The sequence below is a fragment of the Corvus cornix genome, chromosome 11 (assembly GCF_000738735.6).
Source record: "Corvus cornix cornix isolate S_Up_H32 chromosome 11, ASM73873v5, whole genome shotgun sequence".
Taxonomy (NCBI): Eukaryota; Metazoa; Chordata; class Aves; order Passeriformes; family Corvidae; genus Corvus; species Corvus cornix.
Genome location: NC_046341.1, coordinates 12,142,972 through 12,165,852, shown reverse-complemented (window position 1 = coordinate 12,165,852; position 22,881 = coordinate 12,142,972). Strand labels below are relative to the sequence as shown.

The 22,881-nt window shown below is 37.3% G+C and overlaps 1 long non-coding RNA gene across 4 annotated transcripts in view; it reads right to left on the bottom strand.

The window, feature by feature from the left end:
• The window catches only part of LOC104687459, a 194,186-nt gene that overhangs the window by 88,492 nt on the left and 82,813 nt on the right, over positions 1-22,881 (bottom strand). For all 4 annotated transcript variants that reach the window (XR_005602904.1, XR_005602903.1, XR_005602905.1 and 1 more), the window contains exon 3: positions 1,228-1,339. This is a non-coding gene — a long non-coding RNA (uncharacterized LOC104687459). The remainder of the gene's footprint in view (positions 1-1,227; positions 1,340-22,881) is intronic.

Here is a 22,881-nt window from a genome sequence, read left to right as displayed (position 1 = left end):
GAGGCTGTACTTGGTTCTGCAAAGTTCTGAGTATTGTCAGTGCTGATTCTGTGTGAGAGGCTCAGAAATTCTTCAGAACCCCTGAATATGAGACAAAGGTTAGGTTTAACCTTGGGAAGTCAGTCCCCTCCGGACAGTGTTTCAGATCTTTTAGTTCAGGTCTGCATTCGGAACTGCTCCCTCAACCCTCCTGGCTCCTTTTCTGTGTTGACTGTAGCAAAGTCAGTATCATTAAACATAAATTACTCTTTCTGAATACTCCAGGTCACTTCCAAAATTTGACGTCTAAATTCATCATCCTAGTACAACTCACAGGATGAAGATGAAACTATAAAATTTGATCTGATGAAATTTTATTCCTTAAGTCATGATAACTTGCTTTTTTTAAAATCCAGACTCTGGTTTAGCTTTGGCAGCACATAAATTCTGGATTAGCCAAAATAATTGCAAATAAATAGTTTATTAATCAGAGTATTACTCCCATGACTTAATGAGCCCACAGAAATTCTCAAATCAGTAGTCTATAACTATAGTATGTATCTCCAACTCTCTGGTAGAATCTAGGTAAAGCAGCACATAACACATCACATAGAAGAGAGAGAATATGGTGAAGATTTTATATAGCTTCATTTTGCAAATACTTTCATAATTTTATGTTTTCTTATCTTAAGGTGACAAAGACAAATCTATAGAGACTGATATAGTACTTGAACCATATTGAACAATTTTTGTTGGAATTCTTTGTAATATACATAGGCAGTGATAACAACAACATGAGATTAGCTCCAACACTGAGGATATAAGCAAGACTGTGTAATTATCCTGTGAATCCAAATAACATTAAAAATTGAGAAAAAGCTCCCTTGTCTGCCATGACAATAGTATAAGAAATTATTCGTCTGGCATAGCAACAGAATGAAGGAAAAGAGTACAGATTATCAGCTTGAATTAAAACAACTGATGAGGCAACCTATTTAAGGTGATATAATTCTTCATGTCTCTGAAAATATCTAGTGGTCATCCTCCCTCAGGCTTTGTTTCCATGCAATGATTGCAATTGTTTTCAGATAGAGATGCAGCCATGTCTGCTCTCACCCTGACCTGGTGCTCACAACTTGGTTTTAAAAATATTTTGCTCAATAAAGCACAGTAAGCAAAGCTGCTTACTCTGTCCAAAACATTCATTCTATCAGGGTTTCATAAAGAAAAGTTACATAAGATCCTTACCTGAATGCATGTGGATTTGACTGTAACTTTCTCTCAGGCCCTCAAAGGTGTCATTGTATGGAGAAAGATCAGCATCATTTATCCTCTTGTCACTCTGAAACTGCCAGTGAGCCTGTGAAATGGGGAACATGCCATATAATTAGAAAATTATCCACTGCCAACTTGCTATTATCCTATGCTTTTCTAAAAAGAACAAAAGGTGTGCCACACTGACAGCACTTCGCAGGCAATACAAGAAACTCTCAAGAGTTTCCAGCAATCTTCAACATGAATAACAAACAGGAGATAGTTTATAATATGGTAGGTAAAGCTAAGGCCTTTAAGGACAACAAAACCTATGTACTTAGCGTACAGCACTAGCAGGGAAAATCATAGTAGAATGGTTGTTTCTTAGCCTGAACACTTTTCTCTTTAGGCTGAAGGTTCCAATCCCATGAACTAGGGCTTCAATCTTCATAGAAAGTTGTATTTCTGTAACAATCATATTAACACAAGGAGACTTTTGCCTCCAGGCTCCCATTGTTAGATTACTCTTTGTATTAGACTGTCACAGAAAAGGCCTTTTTTTGTTTTTTTTTACAAAGTAAAACACCTGAAAGATTATCAGCAGAAATTACAGGAATACAGAAGAAAGTCCACAGGATAACACTTAGGGAAAAAGGCATCAATATTTTGTAAAAAAATCTTGAATGGGAAAAGAGGATTCTTCATATGAAAGCTGAACAGGGCTCACAGTTCACAGATTTCTTTTCTGCTTGAAATACTCAGGTCATTAACATTAAGTTTGGCTTCTGCACCTCTTGGAGGAATTTCAGTGTTATACAGGTGCCAGGTCACCACACTGAGAAAGTGACTCTGATGACTTTGTGTTCCAGACCACAAAGTCACCAAGGCCCAAATACTCTGCAGTGCTGCTTCCAAGAGTGCAGCGCAGCACTGCGAGAGCCACTGGAGATAGCACTGGAAGGTGCATCCTTTGCCAGTCCCCGTCACAGAGCACGAGGTAATGCTGAGACTGATGCCACATTTTCTGAAAACGGTGTCAGAAAATGAAGGTATTGTTTCCATCTCAAACACAATTCAAGAATTAGACAATGGAACTCATACTGCTGTCAAAAAAATTTTGGCTGAAGGTTAGGAAAATTCCTGGTGAGAACATTGTAAAGGGAACTGAAAATATATGTCTGCAAGTGAGAAGGAAAAGTTCTGGTTTTACTCCACAATTATGTGTAGAAAACACATCACAGAGTTGTACCTCAGCTAATGCTCTATGAACTGTGACAATCTTGTAGTGCATTCACCCAGGTTTTTTGTAGGTGCATCACTAAGGAAATATTCACTGTATCTACAGATGGCTGCAAACATTGTATGAGAGACCCAGCAAATTATTCATCACACTTCTAACAGGCTGGTAAAAGGCCTGTTCAAAGAGCTGAATGACTCAATAATAACTATTTGCTGTTAAATTCACCTTACCATCCTCTTTTTATTTACATTTATGTAAGGTTTACCTTGATCAAGTAAATTAAAGGGTTACCTGCTTTCTACTAGCACTGTTAAATGTTTCAGAAAGTACCCAAATCACAGGAGTTTTATAATGCCATGGCAGTTAACACATTCTCCAATACAGTGATTTCCTTTACACACCAGGGCATAATGGCTCAGCTGTAGAGCTTGAATTTGGACTGAGGAATTTTACTTTCCAACCTTTTTTTTCATTTTCCCTGTGGATGCCAAGCTGCTTGGCTTGCCAGGCCACATCCTACATCTACAACAAAAGTGGGAAATGCATGTAGTGCTCAAATTCCACGCTCCTAGTCTGGAAACCACTCAGTTACACAGCGTGAGATGTTTTCTTGATGCTCAGGTACTGAAAGGGAAGTTCCGTTCTTGGATTCCTCTCCTGGCCTGTTGTCTGATGCAGTCACTTGCAATGTGTCTGTGGCCCTGGCACGCTTTTTACTGGAAGTCAAATTTCACAAATTCCAAATCTTTCTAAACCTTTACCTTTTTTTATGTCTGCTAATCAAATAGGGAGGGCTATTGTGGAGTACATGTCCCACATCACAATGAGAAAATTAATTTCACTCTGTTCTTAGAAATGTTTAACTACTATGGGGGAGAATAACATCAAAAGTCACTGTGAATTGTATGATTCTGAAAGGGAAATTAGATAAAAAAGAACTTGAAATAAAAAAAATTTAAAAATCCTTCCATCTAGCACTAACATATTCAAGGAGAACATAAATGTGCATTCTTAACCAAACTTAATAAAGATTCACTTTGCAGTATATTCCATACACACATTCACACCATGTTTCTTAAAAATAAACAAGTGAGAAGTAAAAAATACAGCTGCTAAAGGAAGGTTATTTATGCCCAAACTGTACTGGAGAAATTAGTCAAGGGCAATTCATGCATGTGAAAATATGATTTCTAACACTGCCAAGGTCGATAAGACCTTAGGGAGTAAATGCTGACCACATAAATCAAAGATGCCTAGAGGCAGTTTTGAGGATGAGTGGTGAGGCTTTAATAGTTTTAAAAAGCCTGTTAATAGTCCAAATGAATCAGCAGTGATACAAGAGCAAATAACTTGTTTATGAAAGGAACAAACCATGCTTGATGTCCTTCTGTGGAGTGGATTGCCCAAACTCAGAATCATACGATTCTCTCCTGCATTTCAGAAGTAAGGATCTGATTATTCCTCAAAACTAAAAAATGAATAAAGGTGCACCAATCTAAATGAATCCAAACTGCCAAATTAGTTTGTTTACAAAAATATTTTAGGAAAAAGACAACTTCAGTGACCAAACTACTTTATAGGAACAATTCCTGTTTTGCCAAGATGTCTAAAGAGAAATGCATTTTATCTGAAAACGCATACCGGATAGCAAGCTTTTCCATTGTTTCCATTTGCTTGGTTTTGTTTGGTTTTTTTTTTTGACAATTTCCCCATAGTATGTGAACAAAAAGCAAATAACTTTTTTTCCTTTCTAAAACAGAAAATTGACAACTTTTCATTTCAAGCCCAGCCACTGAACTAAAGAGTACTTCTGCCTAGCTGGCTCCCCACACTCCTTTGGTTGCCACTGTACTATCTAAACATCTCCTGTTTCAGGTTGCCTTTCCAAAACACTGTGTAAGTTAGAGCATGCTCCTTTCCCACACAGCTCAGATATCTGGGATACATATCTAGTGTGATACATGAAGATATCTGAAATCAAAGAGAACTTTAAAACAATCTTTTAAAGGAACTCAGTTTGCACTATTAAAAATAGCTTGAATTACTAACAGGATGAGTTTGTGTCTGAGTCAGACCCTTCTAAACCTTAAACAAAGATGAATTCAGAATAGAGCTGGCAATTAGAACTCACTGTGTATTTATTCATTTGTATTAATAATTAATAGTAGGTTTTTGAATGTTCCTGTGTTGTACCATTATCTCATATTTTAGAAAATACGATTCATGACAGCATCCTGATTTTACTACTAAAGATATTTAAACCATTTTTTATGTTGTTTCTGTGTGGGTAAACTGTTATGTTACCACAGCCCCTTTCAGCATGAACTCTTCACTCTCTCATGCTCCTATTAACAAATTCCACATCTATTTCAAACTATTAGTCTTCTCTTCCTGGACACTGCTGTTTAATATCTCTGCCACCTTGATATCAGAAAAAAAAAAGGTTGACTAGACATGCAGATTCCTCTGATTAAGGGATAATTAATCTGGCACGTCCAAAACTCCAGCATGAGCAAGCAGCAGAAGTCAGAATAGTGAGACCAGAAGGGTGCTGTGGAGGCAAATGAAAGTAGGTATTTATGGATCAGTTGAATACAGGCAGAAGAATGTATCCTGAAGTCTTGCAGCCAATTGAAATTTGTTGTCAAAGTGTGAAGGAGGAAAAGAAGGAAGGCAAAGAGGGAAACCATCAGCCAAACATGCAAAACTGCTGCTTTCTACTTCACACAGTTATGACTCCAGGCAGAAACCGGGTAGATGATTGTGTATATCTGAGAAGCAGCAGGACATGTCTCATTGCTAATCTTTATGTCAGAGACACTAGTGTTTGTTTCTGCATCAATACTTCCTATCTTTTTGGCCTTTTAAATTTTTTTCATTAATTTCCTCTCTTCCTTAGTCTCAGAACCATTCTGGAGCCAGAGTTTGATTCAAATTTCCAAAGAGTAAAAGAATATTTGATTGCACATGAGCGTAATTTGTTCAGCAAGGGTGGCAGTGATCAAAAACTAAGTGTCATAGTTCCCTAGGTTTGCTTCCTGCATAGATGTGCACTGATTCCTATTTGTATAAGACAATGAATTGAAAGAGGAGGTTTTCAGAGTCCTCTCACTCTGGAGACAGTAAGAGTGTTGGGTAAACTGCACACAAAATACAGAAAGAAAATACAGTAAGACCTCATTACGTTTATTACAGTCACTGGTTATCCTGGTAAATACCTCACTGAAGAATAAATGGAAAGCCCACAGTCACAGCTGTCCAAGAACTCTTGTGTTGTTTCCTCACATAAAATTTCTACCTTTCGCTTTTCCCCACTACAGAGAGGGAAAAGAAGCTAAAACATGAGTCCTCCTCCTTGAGATGAGTTGGTAAAGATCAAACAGTACTTGCATGAAGTTTCCAGTGAAATTTTGCCAGAGGACAAAGGGCTGTATGGGCCAAGAAAAACCAGAAGCTCTACAAGTGTAGGAAGACTGTGTTTGTTGGCTGAGTTTGAGAATAAATTGAAGTCAAACTAAAGAGCCAACAGCAGCTGTTTCTCAACTTTTACTTTTTTTTTTAAATCCCAGCACAGCATGCAAATAATTTGTTATGGACTTGAACCGGAGAAGCCAAGTATATAGTATTGTGAAACTGAAATCCAAAAATATAATATTTCAGGTTAGGAGACCTGTAGCTGGTAAGCCCAAACCACTATTTGCATTCAATTTTCTGGCTTGGTCACAAGCACTTTTGCTTCCTGATATATTTAACTAAAATATGCAGCTATTGCCTCACATGCACCTTTGGCTTTTTCCAATGCCTATGAACATGTGCACAATGTTTTAGATCACCACCAGACTTCAGTACCAGCAATATCAGTTTCTGGGTTGGTTTTTTTTGTTGTTTAATAGAGTGCAATGAAGATTTCTGTCTGTGGATGCATCTGGAGGTTGTTGGAACACTTTGACTCATATTCCCAACATATTCTCATAAAACTGATCAGCTGCTCAAAGACAAAAACACCACTGCTCCCTCCCTGCACATGCCATTTTGGGAGATAGAGTGAAGTAAAAATGATATAAAAGTAATATATAACTTATTAAGAGGAAGAGGACCACACTTTCTTGAGCCACTCTGTAGCTCTAAGGGAAAGCACAACAGCTAACTCCCAAACTCTTCCCTGATCTCTCACATCCACAGTTTGCTAGGTTTTCCCACAGAGCATGCAAGAAACAATTGGTCTCCATGTATCCATTGGAAGCTCATATGGGGCATCTTCTTAGGAGAGATTTTTAATCTGGCATAAATTCCTTAGTATGGTAACACTGCCCCATCTTCCAAATGGCTGGGAAAATTCACATTATCTTTGATGAGCGTTAAACAAAGTGTAGATTTGATTGCCCAAAGAAATGGGCAGAAATACAGGTATTTTCAAAGAATATTTATTGCTATGGTAGCTGATCTGAAGTGTTTCATAGTCACTTTAAGCCAAGTTCAGGATTTACACAAGGAGAAAGAACAAGAAAAAGTGTAATACCCTGTATGTTGTTTTATTTTTTTTTTTTTTTTTTTTTTTGGATCAAAGTGTCATAAAATATTGTATTTTATAGGTAGGAGTAATAAAACCAAAGCAGCATGGCCAATTAAAATGTTCATTATTTTAAGAGATAAAAGCAGATCAATTATGATGTTTCAACCCATCTATGGTAATTTATATTAGCTGAGAATCTGTCCCTAAATATTAAAACAGCAACCTTGACACTTCCTTCCCCCCTCCCAATTCTCGACTTTAAAGACACTTTGCAGTTCCACAGCACAGAGTAAGAGAAACTCTACTTTATGCTGCTCCTGGGTGATAGCACAGCTATCATCTGCACCAAAATAACTGCAAAATTGTGAGGGTTTTTTAAAAGATAGAGAGAAGAATAACAACCTAACTATAAGCACAAAGGCAATTTTAGCTAAGTAAAATACAATTACACCAGCTAGAATTTCTTTTGGACATGATTAGTAACAAACGTTCCTTGTCCTATGAAAATGTGCCAGGAAATTTTAATTGACTGCAAGCATCCAAGGCTGCCATTAAACACATCATCTGAAAGATTAATGTTTTTGGCCCACACTTAACTACCATGTAACCTGCTATATGGTTTACAAGATGGAATGACTTTGTTTTACATGACAGTTATTGGGCCTAATTCTGCTCACTATTATGCCAATGAAAATTTTGGAGCAAGTCCATCGAAGTCAATGGCTCTATAAAATAAGAGTAAAATTAGACTCAGGCCCACCATGCAATTTAATAATAACTATTATTACAAGTTAGGCCAGATTCTGCTTTTCCAATTGTTAACAAGTGGAACCAAGCATTAGATATCCCATTCTTCTAAGATAAAAGGTGCCTGCATTAAGACTTGGCCCTTCCATAGAGACCCAGGCTCACAAACCTTCTCTGACATGACACAATGTGATGAGACCATTGCAGGCATGAACATTCCCTGGCATTTTGGAAGGACCCTATTGTGAAAATGCAGAAGAAAAGTGAGGAATTCAGAAGATGATTTTTTTATTATAATAACATTTACTTGCAAATCAATTCAGAACTACAGATTCTCTTTTTTAACATCAAAAGTTTGAGTCACTGTTGTTCTACAACCAGTAATTTCAATATATACTCAATTTGGAGGCTTTTGAAAAAAAGTAGATATTATTCACCAACTGTGCTGTACAAATTGACACCAGAATTAGGTCACTGCACAAGCCATTGTACTTAGCACAGCTCTGGGCCAGAGACAGTGGGAGAAGACAGGAAGTAGAAAGAGAATAAGATGCTGTATCAAAATAGACACAGGGATTTGTTCCCCTCCTTAAGAAATGAGCTAAATTATTATTACTTTCTTGGGAAAATCACATTCTGAAAAAAGACCAAGTGACTCTTGTCCTCTCTCTTCTGTTTCTGGTGTTACATTACCACATTGTAACTGCTCATTGCTTGAGTTTTTAAATTGTAAACTGTTGCTAACCAGCAGCTTTACAAGGACCACATGTAAATGAAAAGCTTCCTTCCCAAGTCCACTGACAACCAGCTGACTTGAAATAGTATGTTTCTATCTATTACATCACATGTACAGGTTGATAGCCTTCAAATGCTTCCATTTATGTTAGACCTGGTAAAGTGATATTCTATTATTTCATTGAAAATAAAATGTATTGAGACATTTCATGCTGTTTTCCATCTTCCTTCTTTCTTAATGTTACTTTAACTGTGATTTGTGCTAACAACTAAAAGTTAACCAAAATAATTGTTGTACATTACATTCATTGCATTAAAGATAATCTGTGCTTATAAAATGAGATTGTTTTATGAATAAAATACACTGAGAAAATAGAGCTGTCTCAACAGCAATTGTGTCAGGTAAAAATACAGTGATATAGCTTGAATTTCTACACTTCAGTGCATCCCTTGAAGGTGTGAAATGCCTAATAGATGGTAGCATGCATTATTCTCCAAATCTTCTTTTATATGACTATTTCAAATATTTGATTATTGCCTGGCTAATAATAGGTGCTTCATCAGTTGAAGAACAGACCAGAGAAGACAGTGTGAATTGTAGCATGCAATTGTTCACTGACTGCCGCTGAAAATGTGTAGCTACTGCTGCATGCCAACCTTCCTCTGGTGTCTGCAGCCACTGTTTCATGGAACAGCAATGAAAGCTGTGGGAAACTTGGAAAAAGTCACCCAGAGACCAATCCCACCCCATTAATTTTTAAGTGCATAGAATGCTCCAGAGGACAGAAGAGCCCACCTGGGGCCAGTGAAAACACATCACAGCAGTCACTGATTTATTGGCATCAGGAGCAGGGTGGTGAAAAGGCTGTGAACCGTCCAGTACCACAGCAGTGCTGTCTAGCACTGCTCATTCCCTCTTTCCTTGAGCTCCTTCACCTTGGCCATCCCAGAAACCTCATGGAGACACATATTAGTTGCATCCTACACTGAAGATGTGCAGAACTGCATCTGAATTGAATCTGGAAGGGGCCAAAAAGACTGGTAGCCAAAACCCATTTCTGAGGCTGTGTTATGAAGGAGAGTCTTGAGAGCAGGACAGTTTTGTGAAGCAGAGCAGTGAGGGGCTTCTGAGCCAACCACAAATAGATGAGCATGTTGCAGAAACAAAGGGACTGAAAAAAAACCCCAAAAAGCTGCCCAGAAAAGAGCAAGATAGGAAGGAACTGAAGCAAAGAGTTACTCTTGGAGTCTGATGATTTTACCTTTCTTCATGTTCAGAGAGTCTTCAAGGGAAAGATAAATGGATAATGTGGCTTTTAAATTGCAAAATAAATGAATCATCCCTGAGGGTCCAAAAATTTTAATGACGTGATTGGAGATGGACGTAAGTAACACAAACAGGAAACATTTCAGCTACTCTTCCTCTCTAGTGCCAACAAATACCTCAGAGCGAGACTGGAAGCATCAGTAGCACCACTCTCAGTGACAAAAACTACACAGATTACTGGGGATGGAAGAAAATGTGTCTTTACTTTTCTCAGTGCCAGCCCACAGGCTTGTCATGCTCAAACCACCCTGCCCTGGTGCTTGCTACCCCCACTCAGACCACTCACAGATTACTGAGGGCCAGTCTGCAATAAGCCAACTGTGCTATCCAACCGTTTAACACTTAGAGAAGCCTTTCTATCCAGCAACAACATAGCAGGGTAGGTGCCAACAGATCCAAATGGGCTCTGGAATGATTTATTCATCCTAGGCTTCTAAGCCCCTTTTCCTCAGCATTAATACTAAGATTAATGTGTCCCATCAGTGCGCTGCCAACAGGAACTTTAATAAAAGCAAGAACAACTAGTTGCCTTGGCTTTCTTTCTACTTAAGGTTAGGACATAATAAAAACAGCAGCCTACAAAGACTTTCCCCTTAATTTACTTATTACTTTACAAAATGAAAATAATTTCATTCAATTTAAATAATACACACAGATTACAGGAACACCACTGCCTAAAGTCAATCATTAGTCAATTTTTAAAAGGATAGGTGTAATATATCTGCATATTTTAAAAGGTGCATATGCTTCCTAATGTACAATACACAATATACAATACTTAGGAAGGATGCCAGATCCATAATGACAATAACTGAAATTCATAGACTACATGACAGAGGTGATACATCTGCAAACTAACACTAAAGAATTTGTTAGGGATGAAGGAATAATTTTTTATATAAGTATTGTCAAAACTGTGCCCTTTTAAATCTGTTTATTCCCACCTATTGCCAGGGACAATGTTAGTGTACCACGACGATGGTCTCAGTCCTTAAATCTCCAACTGCCAAAAAATCACAACAAGCTGGGCTAGATTTTGTCCAGGATGACTTTGTGCTTAAGAACACTCTAGATCCTCATATGTTCAGTTTCAAGATTCAAGCCCAACATATGTCCAGAATAGCTTGAAGAATACCTAATGAATGCTATTTGAAAACATAATAAATTCAATAAAATCCCAAACCTCTATTCTAGGAGTTGCTGAGACAATTTAGTGATATTCTAACAAACTGCAGTGTACCAAATCACCTAAAAGGACTGTGACTGATGCTGCAGACTGGGTATTGCATATCTGAATGTATAAAGGGTATTCTTTTGGCAACTGCAAACCTGCCTGAGCCATTTAACAGTAAGCTTTCCAATTAAATCTCAATCACATTACTGTGCCACAAAATCTACCCATTTCTACCTCAGAGGTGCTTTAAGTTCTTTTTCTTGTGGTCACGAATCTTCCTGCCTTCTTTGGTGGAAAAAGTATGAATGTGTGCTCACATACTTCTCTTTCCTTCCTTCCCATCCCCAATTGTACCAATTGTTCACCTGGCTCAGGCACAGAAGCTAAAGATTTCTGGGTGGTGGTGATGGGTGAGTGGAGCAGAAACTTCATTTCCCCCTAAAAGGCAGAGGTCACTCAACTGAAAGAACAGAAAGGCCTTTTATTCCCATAAAGAAAAGCAGAGGAAAAAGCTCTTCACAGTGAAGATGAAAAATATTTTATTTGAATCCTGGGAAGAACTCGTTCTTCTTACACTGGAGAATGGTCGATTCACAGCACAATTTGAATGGCCTGTGGCTTTTCAAATGTCCACAATGGGCAAAAAGGATATATTTTTACATTTATTTTTATTTTTAGAAGTTATCTTCTGATCTCAGTATGCATACCAGACAAAGATATTTCATGGTATCCCATTCAAATGAGGAATTTAAAATTTTTTAACCATCTCAGGCACTTAGATTTTGAACTTCACCTATTTGGTTATTATCGCAATAATAACCTAACATAGGCTTTTATTTCTTGCCTCAAATTTTTAAAAATTACTTGTGTACTCCTACAAAAAGAATATTTCTGGCAAGAAAAAAACCTGGGAATGTAAATTATATCTAAAGGTCTTTTCATTCTTTTCATTTCATGAAATGTCTTACAATCATTTTGAAAATTCTCAAATGTTTTCTAGAAATACAGGGATTGTAGTCCTTGTATTGCCAATGATTTGTCACTGCAAAAAGCAAATACTTGCAAAAAAAATTATACAGTGTTTGCTGGTAATGTAAGTGAAATGTTCTACATCTAGAGTTTTACTAGAAACACTACATAAATCAGTCAACAATGTAAAAATTGAGAACTGTAAAATGTAAAATTGACATTTAGCACACAGAAGTTTCAAAGAGGTGTAATTATATAATTTTTTTAATCAAGGGACACAAGTAATATCACAGGACATATCTAACCTAACCACCGGGGTGCAGATCTGATTAGGAATACCTACATTTAAAGCCAGAGTTCTCTGTTTATGCAGTGCTGAGTGAATACCAGCAAAATGGAAATTCAGAATGTCACAGTCAGAACAATAATTTCCTGCATACAAATTGTCAAGTTTTCATTATAAGCTTTACATTTTGTGAAGACTCCACTATTAAGCTAGATTTTAATTAATTTACCTAATTTTACTAATTAAAAAATAGTGTCAGACATACTACTGCTGATTTTAACCTGACAATATTTTTTTTCAACTAATAAATATGATTTTTTCTCTTATAAAAAGTTGAAAAGAGAGGTAGACCCATTGAGCCCCAGTAAAATGATTTAATCCAGCTTCTGCACTGATCTTGGAAAGAACACAGGTAAATGGTTTGAGGAATCAACCCACCTCTAAATTTGATTTTACCAGTTGAAACTACAACCAACGGTTTCTTGTTAAATCCTGTGCTCATCTGTATTTGAAGTAGTGGTAGACCAAAAATCTGGTGTTTTCTATTGAAACCTGCCTGTCCCTTCCTGCACTGAGCTGTTTTCTGTTACAAGTTATTAGGTTTTGCTGGAAGGAAAAAAAAATGCCATCAACAAGTCCTATTTTATTTCCATACCATCTTCTCTTCTTCATTTTACCATGGCTATTTTTTGCTCATTTGCATTCCCTGTCTCATGCTGCCTTTGAATAACAACTGAAGACAATTTGTCCCAGTTGAACACCCCAGATTTTGAAAGTCTGATTATGGATCCAAATATGCTGAAATAAATCACCACTGTAAAGATTCCGAGGTATGCAACAATCCAGACTAGGATGCCTTACAGTGCGAGCCCACTTGAGCTTGAGAGTTGAGAGCAGAATGAGGTTGGCACCAATAGGATTATTTCATTTTTGGAGAGGAGATCATACAGGCCTCTACCCAGGGTAAGGGGAAGCCCTACAATTATTTTTTTTCTGAACTATTTAAACCATTTCTAATTAATTACGATGGTTTCAGCTAAAACTTTCCAGATGAACAGTTCAAGCTGGACCCAACACTGAACAATCATTGTGTTACTGAAGTGCTCTGGTGTATTCCAAGTCCTAACTTTTAGATTCAATGAAAATACCAAAAAATGAGCAGCATATGTTACCTCAATCCAGGAGATTTATAAAACTCAGATATCTTGTGATTGTGTTGCTTCTTTAGCGGGATAAAAATTCCTTTTCACCCCCTTCACTTTTGCAAAATTCCCCCCATTGCTGTGTCTTAAAAATGTCAGACATACTTTACTGTTTCCAAATAAACATATCATTTTTGGCAGAATTACTAGACAAGAAAGGTAGGGGCATTGTTGTTATAGGAGTTCATATAAAAAGCAAATTTTAATGTTTTAAAATTTAAGACTTTCCTAAAGTTTTAAAATACATCCCCCCTGACTTCATCTGTAGTATTGTCAAAAGCATTATATAGTGTCCCTTTGGAAAAGTAAATCTGATTAATTAGCATCATTCTCCATTGTAGAATTCAGCAGCTATATCAACAGCCATAGATTTTTCTTAACACATATTCTATTAATGTTTTCAGCATTGTTAAAATCTAAAATTATTTAATTGTTGAACCATCGTGTTCTGTGCATTGTTTGCAAGGTTCGTCAAGTAAGCAGAATTTTTCTTACAGTGTTCTAGAATGATACTGAAACACACTTTTTCTTCAGAATTGCTCTAACATTGTATACAAAAACAGGTTTGCTTTTAAACAGAAGTTCTGCACATAAAGGAAAAGACAGAAGGAAAAACTCAAAACAACGGAGAATGTGAAAATGCCAGAAAACAGTTTCTGCTGCAGTACTGTGGTTCAATAGGAAGCTTGTATCATTTGTGCTATCAATGACATTAAAAAAAAGCTGCTTTCAGAGCTGTCTAGCGAGCCTATGGTGATTTCAGCTGCAGTTCTTCAGCAGAAAACCATCACTGCCTGGTAACAGCACCTGGATATTGACTCTGTCACGGCGCTTTAGATCTTGTGAAGGAAGGTAAGCAGCTGGAGGCCACTGCCCACAGAAATCCCCACATCTCACAGAAATTACTGCCTTGAAGGCAATATTCTTCCATATCTTGGCTGCTTTCAGTTTACAGACAAATAAAGCAGGACTACAGCTCTTAACCAGCAGCAAGGAAGCATCTCCGGAAGGGATTCACATCACCACCCCCTCCTGGTGCCAGCTATCAGCCTGCGAGGAATAACTAAGCACCAGCTTAGTGCTGGAATTGCAAAGGCTGCAGTTTTCAGCTCTGCAAATCTAACATCTTTCTTTAATATTCACTTCATAAAAACAATTTCAGAAGTCCCCTGGCACTCTGCACAATTTCAGCTAACACATAGATCCATTGAAAAGTAAGAGAGCAAAAGTGTGTTTACTTCCATATTAATACCCACAGAAATTCTTGCAAAAGAGTAAATCAGAAAAAAATAAAGAAGCAAACCTTCCCAATGTTTACTTGCTTGCAACAAAAAAAGCAGAACTTCAACATCCACCAGAGCAACCATAAATATCATGGCCATCTTTAATTTGGCCTCCAGTATCTGACCAACCTTGATTTATCCACAGACAAAACCAAACATCTCTAATTTGCTAACCAATCACTGCAATTCTTTTCTTACCAACCAATAATTCTGCCATCTCTAATTTACCAATAAATAATTCTGCACTCTCAAATTTACTAACCGATAATGTGACCAATTTGCTGACCAATGATTGTGTCAACTGGTAACAGTGCCCCTAGCAAACAGTAATTTGCCAAGCAATATTTGGACCTTCCCCCCCCAGCAATAAAGAACTGTAGTGGTCTTTGATTCAGTATCTACTGCATTGCTCTGAAACTGCTTAATGTCGATAGTGAGGTTTTTTTACAAAGTATTTGCTGTCTGAGGGGACATTTGTTTACATTGGCTGCTTAAAAATTGCACAGATATCTCTTAAATGTCTGTGAACTAGAATATTGTTTTCTCTTTTATGAGTATTAGCCTTTGAGGGAACCCTTTTTTCTGTTTGCAGTACTCCTGGGCATATTGCTAACTCCCCTGTAAGTCCTGTTGTCATCACACTGGGATTTGGCGACAGCTCCACAGTGCTTGGACAGCGTGCACTGGTAAAGCAGTGACACTGCTGGCCAGCCCTGTCACCCTGCTGACCTTACCACCCAAGTTGATCCTGTCTGGGCAGACATTTGGGCATAGAGAGTTCATATGTAAAGCCTTGTGATTGATTTGTCTTTTCTAATTTCTACATCCCTTTGGCTTGGGTGAAAAAACCAGGTCTTGAATTATTGGTTCCTTTAAACAATAATAACGGCATTTTGAAGTCATGTAGTAACTTCTGCAATCAATTTTACCTCCAAGAAATGTTTCCAGTTTTGTGTAATTTGACTAGTCCATATTAAAGTCATTAGCTAACACAACATTAGCTCAGTGAGCAACCACTCTAACACCATTTTACCAGGCAAGTCTACAGAGATAAAGGGTGTAGCAGGAGGGACCATCAGTGCTGAAATCAGTAAAAAATATCCAAACTCCAAGTCAGCAGCTCAGAAGGCTACAGAAAATAAAATATTGCAAAATATTTTATACAACAGAATACAAAGAGAGGCATGGAGTTTAGGCTCAGCTCTATGCAAAAGACAGCAACTGCACCAGCTTGCTACATATTTGTACTTATAACCAACCTTCTAATATAGTTTACAGATTAATTTATTGCACATTCCAGGAAAGGATTCAGAGAAACATTTATTCCAAAACAGAACACGATTTTGAGATTTCTAGTTTTTACAAGAAAAAAAGAAAAAGAAGACAATTGCTGTAGACTGGAAGCATATTCTAAAACTGCATAGCAAGTCCCCTTTATCCTTTTCTTTCCCTTCTTGTGGAATAAGCACAGCCTAAGCAGCACTACTTGCTTCTCACTCTTTTCTTCCTGAAGTATCCTGGGTTTCTTGAAAGCAGAGGCAGAAATGCCATTCTGGGTGGCTATTCCTTTAGAGGAGGTTGTGAATAGGGAGAGTAAGCCAAGAAGGAAAGGGAGTTGGCCAAGAAGGCAGGAATTCCCAGACGCCCAGAGGTTTGGTATGTTTAATGTTCTCTCAGTGTTGGAGGAACAAGCATAATACAACTGAATTTGTACTAAAGCTTATTTCCGAACCTAGTTATATGACAAAATAAAATATAAAAACTCACTCTAAGGATAAATAACTCTGATGATAGCTTCAGTCATGCTTGTGGTAAAGATTTCAAGTAGCCATAACATTAGAGGGTTGTCCACAAAAATATTTGGTTTACAAACTTGGACTTGTTAAGTTTTCAGCGACAAGCATTTCATTAACCACTACTGGAAAGATTAACTCGAATACAAAAAGCAGCACTGTTTAGCTGGAGAGCCTGAAAAGTAGGTGTGATGAGGCAAAGACACCAAGGAATGTGTTTGTGTGCATCTCATCCTCATTTAAAGCAGAAGAGGGTGGGAAAATGTCATAAGTAGGAGATGGAACTTGCGGAGGCACAATGAATGTGAGAGCAGAGGGACAAGACTGAAGTCAAGAAAGAAAGTGGCAGAAAGCAGGAATATTGCCTACACCTTGAAAGATGAAACAAGTCTCTAGACATGTATAGCTGCCTGTTTTTCACTTCAAGTGAAAGTGGGCATGAGAGGAGAAAAATGTACCTGTTCAGGAGCTCCTCAGTTTGTTTTACAGTATGTACACGAGTACATCCACAGGGTTACAGGGGAGTAAAAAGAGAAGCAGCAAAGGATAAAACACATTAAAAATATATGGTATAACTATAATGTTTTACTCTGGGAGGGAGCACGAGGATTGATGCAGGTGGGAAGAGGGTTTTGTCTTGTCTGGTTAAATTTTCTACATTAGAGTACTATTGATTTTCCTAAGTATATAGGATACAGTATACCCCATTCTGCTACCCTTACACAGGTTAATTCTTTTATCCATTTCAAATGCAGTCAATCAATAACAGTGATCAGGTAGGTTGTGAAATTGCCTGGAAAACACATCCACAAAGTAAACCCAATACATTGGCCTGTCTATGTGACTTAAAGCTTAGCACGGCATTGAAAATCACTAATGGAACACTGTGCAGTTTGTTCATGCTATGAGCAGTCAGGAATCATGCATAATGTAATAGTGCATCTGCTAACAGCAGCTCACACAAGCTAATTTAATCTTGTTTTACACTAGACACAAGGAATTAATCTTTAAAGCTGCTCCCGTGATTCTGTTTGGCCCTTAAAATATCGAGGGTCTTTCCACCTCCTCATTTACAATACTGTAAAGGGATGCATTTCAGTTATCATCAAGTATTTACACTTCATCTACATTAGCCAGAAAATGGATGTAACTCTATAATTTATCAGTCTTAAAAAGCACATTGCTGGCCCAGTCCAGAAGCTGTGTTTTGTGTTGTCACATCTGAAACCAGTATTAAGTTTCAGACTCTATTGTAGAAGTTAGATCTCCTAAATAATTAATATTTGAAAATGATTACTTTTTTTTTTTTTAATTTATTTCTCGACTTTCACAGAATCACAGAATCTGCTGAGTTGGAAGGGACCCACAAGGAACTTCAAGTCCAACTCCTGGCCCTGCACAAGACCATCCCCAAGAGTCATACCACGTGCCTGATGTCCCCCAGGACACTCTTGGCCCTCCTGGCTGCCAGGGCACACCTTAGCTGCACTTTGTCTCTCAGCTTACCCTTAATAATATTATTGTCTTGAGTACTTGTATTGATACAGTGCTACTGTGCAAACACTGAAAAAGGCAGTCTTCAACCACAACAACTTACAATGCCAGTATAAAAAAAAAAAATACAGACAGATTGGAGAGTATTCAAAGAAAAAACCAAAAACAATATTGATGAGAAAGACAAGAAATAAAGTATTCATATATAATAAACGACTTTGGCAAGATTTCAGGCTGGAAGCTTGATCATCAATTTTTGGACCTAAAGCCAAAGAGAAATTTTAGCAGGGCTTTGTAAGACAACAATGAAATACTTCTGCAAATGTTCATGGCAAGCTCCTTGTAAGCGTAAGGAAGGCTGACAGGAGAGAAATGCACACAGGAAGAAGTAACAAGTGGGAGGTGGAAACTGGGCACCCATTACTCATCAAGATTAGTGAGGCATATGATATCTTGATATTGAGAGCAGGATGATAGATAACAGGGAAGGAAAGAGTGAACATGAAAACAAGTATTTTACTACAAGTGTGATGGAGCTAATGGAAGAAAAACAAGGGAGGAGGGAAAGAAATAGTCTGGGTAAACAGACTTTACAAAAGGTTTCTGATCATGTGCAAGTGAAACAATATTCTATTTCAAGCAATAAATTAAAGGAGGAGAATGAGAATCTGAAAAAGTTTATGCTGAAGATGGGACAAGATAGACTCTCTTTCAGAAATGTTTTTTCAAAATAATCAACAGTATCAAGACATGGCCCAGATATCAAATATTGGGCTAGTAGATGGTGACAGTAAGTGACAGCATCAGGATGTTGGTCACTGCAAACAACAGATATGCTGAAAAGAAGGTTGTTTTAAACAGTTTTCAGCAAAAGTTTAAAACTCTGCTTTAACTGTGATACATTGAAGATCCATAGAGAAATATTAGATGGTGACAGGCCAGCATAATTTACTTCAGAGAGGAAATAAACATAGGGAAATAAACAGAAATAAACAGAAGGAGGGATAATTGTTGAGTTTGGATTCGTGGACTATATCTTAGAGATAACACACCAGAAAGAGCAAGCAAAGGACACACCCGTGGAGATGAAGTGCTAGTGTAACCTCTGCTTATTGCAGGGGGCTGGACTAGGGGAACTTTAAAAACCCCTTCCAACCCCAGCTATTCTGATTCTGTAAGGACAGACTCATTGGAATAAAACGGTGAAGCCTGACATTTATTTACAGAACATCATCAGAAAGTAATTCAACAGATATAGAGCAGAGACAGAGAAGGAAAGCAATAAGTAGAAGTTCTAGAAAATAACCCAGAAAAAAATTTTGACAAATTGTGTCTGTATGAGGCAGGTATGATGTGTCTGTATTTAGAAACATATTGGAAAGATATGGTCCAAATAATGACAAGTATTAAAGTCCGGAGGGCCACCAAGTTGATCAGAGGGATGGAGCACTTCTATGAGGAAAGGCTGAGAGAATTGGGATTGCTCTGCCTGGAATAGAGAAGGCTTCAGGGTGACTTAATTGCAGCCTGCCAGTACCTGAAGTGAACTTACAGGAAGGATGGGGCAAAAAATATTTACAAGAGCATTTAGTGACAGGACAAGGAGAAATGTGTTCAAATTGAAAGAGAGAAGATTTAGATTAGATATTGGGAAAAAATTCTTTACTGTGCTGCAGCCCTGGCACAGGTTGCCCAGAGAAGCTGTGGCTGCCCCATCCCTGGAAGTTTTTGGGGCTTGGAACAACCTGGTCTGGTGGAAGGTGTTCCTGCCCATGGCAGGGTGTTGGAACAAGATGATCTTCAAGGTTCCTTCCAACCTAAACCATTCTATGATTCTATGATAAAATGAGTGTAAAAAGGACACCAGACAGGGATGAAGTTGGAGCAAATGGACTGAAATGAAGAAACAAATAACTCGCATGCAGTGTGTGCAAGGAGGAAGAAAATTGTTCTGAAGGAGAGAGAAAGCAAGCAGGAAAGGCAAAGAGGTAGTTTCAATTTTTGTTGTAGAAACATGAACTCCAGCAGGATTTTGAGTAGTAGTAATATAAAAGTGACCTGTACTGTTAGCATAGGCTCCAAAAAAAATCAGAACTAAAAGGAAATATACTATGAAAGTCAGATGCTTGCATGTCTGGAAAAATTTGATATTGATCTGTAGGTAACAAGCAACAAACATGAGGTGCTTGATTACTCAGATCTAGGATGAAGGAAAACACTGTGCTTTTGTGGCTTATTAGACTGGTGGGAATAGTGGAGTTAGACCAATGCCAATCTTCCACAATTTTCAATTTCAATTTCAGATTCAAGCCAGCCTTCCAAGCCCACTTGGAACCGTCAGGTTTTATTCTGACTCCTAAGAAATACAAATATTTCCCAGATCTTCTGGAAAACTATAAATTGAAGTCCTTTGAAGCCTACTTAGACCACTTCAGAGGTTGGTGAAGTGTTGCAGTTGGAGCATTCACTAAGGACTGATCATAAAATACCTCTCTCTGCTTAAGCTTTAAATTTAAACAGGCCTCATGAGATTCAAACCTAAGTATCTCCTGCTCTGATTTATAGTAAATGTTTAGGGGACAAATAAGAAAAAACAGAGAATCTGATAAAGACAATCCTTAAGCAGACAAACTAATAATCAGAGAAAGAGCCCATTCAGTCTACTTCTTGTTAGCATGCATTGATAGTATTTCTTCAAACAGTTCCTGAATATTTGGACACAGCTCTGACCTTAAAATGTATATCCAAGGATAGTCAAGTAGTCAGCAGTAGTGGAAAAAGAATAACAAAAATATAATTATACAATTTATACATGTCAGCTTGATTCACAATGAGCACAGAAGATCTTTAAAAAGGACTTAAATGTCAGTGGGGTGTTATGAATGAAAGAACAGAATAAACATCCATTTTGTTACAGAGTATGTGAAAAACTGCATGGAAAATAGAAATCAGGTTTGATTTAGGATTATGAACCCATAAATTCACTTGTACTTCTTATATGTTAAGCCTGTTTCGTAGAGTACTTATTATTATTTCTAAAGGGAAAAAAGCCCCTAACATCCTGTATAATCATTAGAATTTACTGGTTCCTTGTGTTTCCAGAAAATATTTTGTTGACTTCATTCTCATTTATAATTAATTCTAAGTTCCTTTCTGTTTGTTTTAAATATAACTTAGTAAATAATTTGAGGACTATTAACTCTGCCTCTACACACATACACAGATAAATTATATATAATACACACATCCAAAAACTGCCTTTTCTCTCATTTACATATCTAATGTAATTTTAATAAAATATATTCAGATATAAACAAACACTTGAAAATAACATTTAGCAGAATTTACTTTAAAATTAAACTTGAGACTAGGAAAGAGGCCTGAGCTGCAAAGCTTCTTCTTTTATGGCCGTAAAAGGAAAGTTTAAGTAAACAATACACTGTTTTTATTAAAAAAAAAAAAAGGGGTAAAAAAAAGAAAGAAAAATCATCCTATGCCAAGCCCAGTCAAAATGCATTATTAGAGTGTCCAGGAAATTATAGCTTGTGTCCATTAGTCCTTTCAGGGTTAATATTGATGCAGATATTATTTCTATCCACGGTACCATTTATTTGAAATATTATGACTGGGAGTAGCTGCAGCAGTGAATCAAATCAATTGATAGAGCAGTTAGCCCCGCAGTCAAGGCTGCCTTTACACCGTGCAGTGAGCATGAAATATTATGGAGATTGTTCTTTAAAGTGATCACTTTATCATCATTTGTCTGCAGCCCAGGCTATTCCTTCCTGCCTGGCTTCCCTGTTGGGTTGGAGCTGTCATAACTCAATCAGCCGTATAATGCTGTTCATAGCACCTCCGGAGCAGGTATTGAACCTGTCAAGGGCCACTGAGGGAATTATACTTATCCATTTTGACAGCTAGCAACACCACTCTGATATTTATGTCAGTTTATATATGTATGATATGTATTTCTTAAATGTAATTAGAAGCCTGTTTGTGTGTGATATATCTGAATTGCCCAGAGCTGCCCATGATTAAGACATTGATTTCTAACCTTGTGCATTACTGGAGAAGGGAATATGACAAGCTCCATCACTCAGGGGCTGCAGATAACCTCTTCTGTCTATATACATCATATGAAATTGTCACTATTGTTTATCTGTTCCACAAAGTTGACTACAAAGCAACTGTTATTTTAGTTTGCTAAATAAACTAAAAGACTGTAAACCAAACCATCATCCCTGTGCCTCCAGAGCACTCGTGTTTTGCAGCTGAGTTATTTGGAAGGCAGAGCACACTCAAAGCTGAGTGAAGATCACCATCATGTTTGCTATGTCACTTGTTCTCATAGGCAGCTGAAGCATAACACTTGGATTTAAAGTGACATTTTTGTATACATCCTACATGCTAGGCAATAGAAAATACACTATATTTCCATTAAAAAGGGAATAATGACTTATATGGACAAACAAAAAACCAAAGCTCCCTCAAAATCTACTACCTCTTCAGGCTCATTCATTTATTTTGTTATGGTTTCAGAATGGGAGTGCTACACAAAATAGTGCATGTATGATCAGCCTCCTAACTTTTTTCCGTTTTAATATCCCACTGGTTTGAGGGGATTATACTTTCTAAATCATTCTTCCTTTCATTGTATAATTAATGCTGAAGCAATTTTTGGTTTATCTTTGTTGGCTTTAAAGTTCCAAAAAATATACGTAGGTATTTCTGAATTGTACCTTAGACAATTCACTTTCTCTGGTTCACAGAGCATAATCTGTATGCATATATTGAAAATTCCTATGTTTATAGATTAAGAAAAAGTAAAATAGTTTTGTTTGAGGGTTTTTCAACTCTGTGCTCAGGTCTTACCTCCATTTATTTC